General features: G+C 48.8%; 1 long non-coding RNA gene across 1 annotated transcript in view; it reads left to right on the plus strand.

Moving 5' to 3' along the window:
* Positions 1–6,495, plus strand: part of LOC107121611 — a 19,269-nt gene extending 12,774 nt beyond the window's left edge. The window contains exon 3 of the long non-coding RNA XR_001482869.1: positions 6,419–6,495. This is a non-coding gene — a long non-coding RNA (uncharacterized LOC107121611). The remainder of the gene's footprint in view (positions 1–6,418) is intronic.
* The last annotated feature ends 344 nt before the right edge of the window (positions 6,496–6,839 follow it).

Consider the following 6,839-nt stretch of genomic DNA (forward strand, 5'->3'; position numbering starts at 1 on the left):
AAGGAGTCTCAGAGTGGCTTACAATCTCCCTTCCCCTCCCTACAACAGATACCTTGTGAGGTAGGTGGGGCTGAGAGAGCTCTTTCGAGGACTGCTTTTGAGAGAACAGCTCTGAAATAACTTGTAACTGACCCAAGGTCACACCAGCAGCCACAGGTGGAGGAATGGGGAATCAAACAGGCTGTACCTGGATGGCTCAGGCTGAGTTGGCTGAAGCTTAACCCGGCGAAGATGGAGGTCCTGTGCCTGGATCGGAGCGGTATGGGATTGGGGCTCCCGCTCCTGGCCTTCGATGGGGCGCCTTTGGTGCCAGCTTCAGAGGTTAGGAGTTTGGGAGTGCTCCTGGACCCCACCTTAACGATGGAGGCCCAGGTGGCAGCCACTGCCAAAGCAGCCTTTTATCACCTACGGCTGGTGCGGCAGTTGGTCCCCTTCCTTAGCCGCGAAAACCTGGCCCCAGTGATCCATGCGACGATTACCTCGAGGCTAGACTACTGCAACGCTCTCTACATGGGGCTGCCTTTGTCGCAAGTTCGGAAGCTGCAGCTGGTGCCGAATGTGGCGGCCCGGGTGGTTGCGGGTGCCTCTAGATGGGACCACATCCAACCTGTACTGAAAGCGCTGCACTGGCTGCCTATAGCATTCCGGATTCGCTTCAGAGTGCTGGTGCTTACCTTTAAAGCCCTACATGGCCAGGACCCGGCATACCTGAGGGACCGCCTTTCCTCATACAGGCCCCAAAGAGCACTTTGGTCGGGGTCAGAACACCGCCTAGTGATCCCGGGCCCTAAAGAGGCCAGGCTTGCTGCCACAAGGGCCAGGTCCTTCTCGGTGGCGGCTCCTATCTGGTGGGATGAGCTCCCGGAGGAGATCAGGGCCCTGCGGGACCTGTTACAGGTCCTCAGGGACTGCAAGATGGAGCTCTTCCGCCAGGCTTTCGAATGGGAGCCGCCGCCACCACCACCACCAACGGGTAACTGTAGAGCAGCACCGCTGGGTTGGGCTGACTGGCTACCCGAACAGCATAGCCTATAGCATCCTCCTTTTGGACCACAATGAGATGTGCAATAGGGAGCGAGTATGTTAGTCGCGATGGATCCGTGGGAGCGGCCCACTGTGTTTAAATTGTTTTTAACTGTGGTATTGTATTCCACCTTGTGTTTGTAAGCCGCCCTGAGCCCCCGTGCGGGGAGGGCGGGGTATAAATGGAATAAAATAATAAATAAATAAATAAACCTGGATCTCCCAGATTAGAGTCCACACTCCTAACCACTACATCAAACTGGAAGAGATTGGATTTATACACCGTCCTTCACTACCCAAAGGAGTCTCAGAGAGGCTTACAGTCTCCTTCCCCTCCCCACAACAAACACCTCTTTCAAGAACTGCTCTTGAGAGAACAGCTCTGAGAGACCTTGTGACTGACCCAAAGTCACACCAGCAGCTGCATGTGGCGGAGTGGGGAATCAAACCCAGGTCTCCCAGATTAAAGTCTACGCTCCTAATCACTGTACCAAACTGGCTCTCATACTGGAGACCCCGGAGCCCTTATTCCTTGAATATCTCATTGGTCTTTAAGGTGCTACTGGATTCGAATTTTGGTGTCATTCGGCAGGCCAGCATGGCTCTCCACCTGAAGCTATCTTCATGGCCTCCTGTGTCTCCCAAAGCCTGTGACGTGCATCACGTTGGGGTCTCCCATTGCACCCCCAATGTTCCTTCTCCTGTTTTTCTTGCCATCCTGATTCTATTCATTGCGCACACCCATCAGTTTCAGTCTCCCTTACTACTAACCATCCGGTCATGTCTTCCTTCTGAAACCCTCCACTGTAGAGGGAAGATTTTGCTTTCCCTGGTCCTCCAGTGTTCTAATTGCAGCTAGAAGACTGGTCCATGTTTATTTCCATGTTTTGTAAAGGAAATTTCATCTTTGCGGCTTCAGGAGTGAAACAAACATATTCTCTGCACTGAAAATACCCTATGGCCCCGTTCACACGGCAGAATTGCCGCGGGAGAGCCACGGATGCCGGGCGGATTATCCGTGCGCGATCACACTGCCACATCTGGCAAGTGTAGCACACCTGTGGCTTCCCGCCGAAAACCCGCAGTTAAAAAGTACCTGCTAACAAGTACTAGCAAGCGGTTTGCCACGGGCTGCTGACGGACTTGGTTGGTGTGATGGCGCCAGTGCGCGGCTCTTCCCTCTAGCCGTCGTCTTTGCTGCGGGCGCCGACTGCCGAAATCCCGCTTTACCGCCATCGCATCCGATCGCTTAATCATGAATCAAACTGTGACGGCGCAAATAGCCACGCCTCCCCCCGCGTTGTCCGGCCCGTGTGACTGGGGCCTATGTTACATTTAGTACAAGAAACCTACGGAGCTGCCTCGTAGTTCCAGCCTTGTGATGATGGTGTGCCATGTAAGCGCGGAGGGAGGAATTGGATCCTGTCTCCTGGCCCTACTCCAATTTGAGTTACAAGTTGCATATTTTTGGCTGCGGTCACACGGAGCATTAGGCACGCTAGAGGGATGGAAGACAGGCGGATTTTCCGGGCACGATCTCACCACCACATCTTGGAAGCGTAGAGCTCCCGTGGCGAACCCGAGGCTTCCCGCCGAAGATGTGTGGTTAAAAACTAGTACCTCGGAGGTACTAGTTTCCAGTAACCGCGAGGCAAGGGTGGGTGTCTGATCGCGTTTCCGGTGGTAGTTCCGGCGCCTGTCCATGCCCCCTCGTATAAAGGGTTTTTTTCAACTGTCCATGGGATGCGCATGAGCACCCAACGGGGCATGCGCACACTTTGGTGTCCGGAGAAAAAAACACCCGTTTGCCGCACCGCACCACGCTGCTTCTTTGCCGCAGTGGGATTGTGGTATGCTCGGCACCTCCCCTCTACCACGGGACCTCCACGGTACATCTGCTGGTGCAACCATGCGTTATTTTGCCCCGGGGCAAACAGCCACGCTCCCCCCCCCCCGCATTTTCCTGCCCGTGTGACCGGGGCCTTTGTTAGGAGGTGAACAATTTTTTTTCTGTTTGAGGTTCTTAAGGATTCCTTCTCAAGAGCCAGTTTGGTGTAGTGGTTAGGAGTGTAGACTAAAATGGGAGAACCAGGTTCGATTCCCCACTCCTCCACATGCAGCTGCTGATGTGACCTTGGCTCAGTCATACGTTCTTTCAGAGCTGTTCTCTCCAGGACAGTTCTCGGGAGAGCTCTCTCAGCCCCACCTACCTCACAGGGTGTCTGTTGGGGGGGGGAGGGAAAGGAGTTTGTAAGCTACTCTGAGACTCCTTCAGGTAGTATAAGGGTGGAGGATAAGTCCAATCATCGTCGTCTTCGTCTTCTTCCTTGACCTCCGGGTTCAGAGGTGGACTGTCTCTGATTATCAGAAGCTGGGGAGAAGGCTGCCCACTGAGGGAAACAGGATGGTGAACTACATGGACCATTTCTGTAATCCATCATGGCTTCTCTTGTGGTCTTATGTATGATTCAGTGACTTGTTAGTTTTTGACATGTCCTTTAGCTCTTGACCTTCATCTCTTGTTACCTCTATTTGACTCAGTTCTTCCAACCCTCAGTCCTGAAAATGGTGATTCCACGTAGGTAATTGCCTCCCATTGTCCACATTGGAAAAGTGTGCAAAGAAGGAATTCAGTTTCTCTGCCATCTACCTGGCTTCCTTTAGCAATCCTTTGATGTCTTTATTCCAGGGCTCTACTTGCCTCCCAGACTGGTTTCCTGCTTCGGATGTATTTAAAGAAATTCTTACTGTTCGTCTGAATGTTTCTAGCAGGATGCTCTTCATAGGCCCCTGCCACACGGGGGAAAAAAGAACGGCCGAAGTGTCTGAACCCAGAGTTCCAGTAATGAAGACGAGACGGGTGTTTTTCCAAAACAAATAATCTTTTTACTGAGCAATACTAACGTCACATACACACAAAATAATCAGTCTCACTTCACATACACTCAAGGTTCCTTTAGAATTACAGAAAGATATCAAAAATAGTTTCTTATTTACTTGGAGGTAGGTAGGACAATTGGTTTATACTCGCCTGTTCCAGAAGTCTTGTCTGTCGCAATGTAAGAATAGGGGAGAAAGTAATACCTAGGGGTTTCAACTAAATCACACCTGCTAGAACCTGCTAACAAGCATGAACCTCTGTGGCTGTAGTCCAAGAGATCTTAAAGTAGCTGCACCAAAAGAGACACGCGGTGGCGGGATCAGATAGATCCCCTGAGCCGCCGCGCAGTTGCTCCCCCGCACGATCAGATGCCGGAGGTGGGGGGGAAGCCACTGCAGGGAGAGCGAGGCAGACGAACTGCGCATGTGTGCGCGTGCACAGTTCGGCCGGGAGCCTCGGTTGCTCCTGCAGATGGGCGCACTGGCGATCTCACAGCCTCACTTGCTGCGCCGTTGCAGGTTGGTGCTACCTTTACTTTTACAGAACCACAGCCCCTCCATTTCTAAAAGGAATAGTTGTGACACTCACTGATTGACAGTGTAACAACACAGTGGTGGATAACAAGTACACTACTTGGGGAAGCTGTTATTTGTCAGTCTATTGATTTGGATTAGTCTTTTGTTATAAAAAATGAGATATAAAAACAGAACTTCTGGGAGCGATATCACACATTACATGGCAACAAATCCAGGTCTGCCATGAAGTACATATTTAGCTAGGAGCTACAGGCAAGGAACTGTGGTGGCTCAAGTGGTTAAGACGCTGAACTGCAGGCTGTGGAAGGTCAGTAGTTCAGCTGTTCGAGACCCGAGTGCCGCATGATGGAGTGAGCTCCCATCTCTAGTTCGAGCTCCTGCCAACCTAGCAGTTCGAAAGCAAGAAATTGCAAGTAGATAAATAGGGACCACTTCGGTGGGAAGGTAACAACGTTCCGTGCGCCTTGGTGTTTAGTCACGCCGGCCACATGATCACAGAAACATCTTCGGACAGCGCTGCCTCTTCGGCTTTGAAACGGAGATGAGCACCGCAACCCTAGAGTTGGATTCAACTGGCTTTCGAGCAAGGGAACCTTTACCTTTTTACAGGCAATCATGGCTTCTTGTTGAGTGTGTGTTACACAGATCTGCAAATGTTTCTAGGCATATGTGTAAAAAACCATTGGATGTCTGGGAGTTCTCATACTCATGTTGATGAGAATCACACTGGTGTTGTAAGACTGTTTTTGTGTTGAGAATAATTTCTCCAAATCTGGTTCTAAGCGAAGGGTTAAATTAGTGATGAATGTGTAGGGGCAAAAAAACAGAAGTCCAAGTGTTTTCTTTGTGGCGATCAAGTCCAGAAGTAATGTATTTCAATGAACAGTGAATACTCCTGCTTATGGCATAGCTAAACTCCTTTTTTATAAGGAGAGGATCCAAATAGGCAAGGTGGTCTGAGTAATATGAACTGACAGTTGCTGGGTCGACGTTTTACCAGCCTCCTTTTTCTCCATCCCTTTAAATTTTTGAATACCAGCCTCCTTTTTCTCCATCCCTTTAAATTTTTGAATAGCATCATAAAATATGCTCACAAAAATCAAGTATTAAATCAGTATCTTGGAAGTTAAAGGTAAAGGTTTCCCTTGCTCGAAAGCTAGTTGAATCCGACTCTAGGGTTGCGGTGCTCATCTCCGTTTCCAAGCCGAAGATCCAGCGCTGTCCGAAGACGTTTCCGTGATCATGTGGCCGGCATGACTAAACACCAAGGCACACGGAATGCTGTTACCGTCCCACTGAAGTGGTACCTATTTATCTACTTGCAATTCCAAGGCACACGGAATGCTGTTACCGTCCCACTGAAGTGGTACCTATTTATCTACTTGCAATTTCTTGCCCAAGGTTATCCAGTAAACTGCATGCCTCTGAGTGCGCATTTGAACCCAGGTATCTCCAGTTGCAGTTCTGACCAGTATATCACACTGGTTTTTAGGTTTGCCTACAGCCTGTTCATTTTCCGGAAGCAATTTTCATCCATTCTGGTTTTGGTGATTAGGTCAGACTTTAGTTCAGCAAAATGAACAGAGAAAGAAAGAGGATAAGGTAATATTTTTGAACCATGGACCTAATTGCATGGACCCTTCTTTTCTGGCAGCATAATTGTAATGAATGAATTTTGTACCTGAGAAATTCCAGTGTAATTGTGTCTTATGTTTACTGATGGGCTGGAAACTCCTTTTGAAATTTCTTAATTCCAGCAGCCCCAGAAGAGTATGAACCCCCCCTCTCCTCCCAAACATCTGGTTTGCCAACAATGGAAATGCAATAGGAAAAGAAAAACTCTTTACATAACACAAGAAGAGAAACCAAGAGCACATGAGTTTCTATTTGAATCTGTACAAGCTCTTGATATCATTGTAGTAAACATCTCAAAAATAGATCTTCCTTTGTTTCCTCCTCTTCCTCTTTTTTTTGGTAGTTTTAGCCATTTATTTGCACAATTCTTGGTGGCCCGTTGAAGATGTAGTGAAGACAGCTGATCTGTCCCGAGAAGGGCTGATACAGGTATGGACGTTATTTAATGTACAGCGTTTACCTTCTGTGTGATTAAGATGCCTCAGTGATGGTGTGTTTTGTACTCTTAAAAAAGATCATGGTAATATCTCCAGACCTGTATATGGAACAGGCTGTGTAAAATATTCGTTTTCATAATAGTTTTGCTCGCAATATTTAGGTCCTCCCCCACAGAGAATTTGGAATACGTTGGGATTGTGGGCAGTATGGACAGGGATGGATGAAAGTTTCCTCTCCTCTGCAGTTATCTACTGAGTTTTCCGCACACGCCCTTGGCAATCAGTTTAAAAATCGTTAGTTGATTAATCATTTTCTAGGCATTAGAT

The sequence above is a fragment of the Gekko japonicus genome, unplaced genomic scaffold (genome assembly GCF_001447785.1).
Source record: "Gekko japonicus isolate JY-2015 unplaced genomic scaffold, Gekko_japonicus_V1.1 scaffold361, whole genome shotgun sequence".
NCBI lineage: Eukaryota > Metazoa > Chordata > Lepidosauria > Squamata > Gekkonidae > Gekko > Gekko japonicus.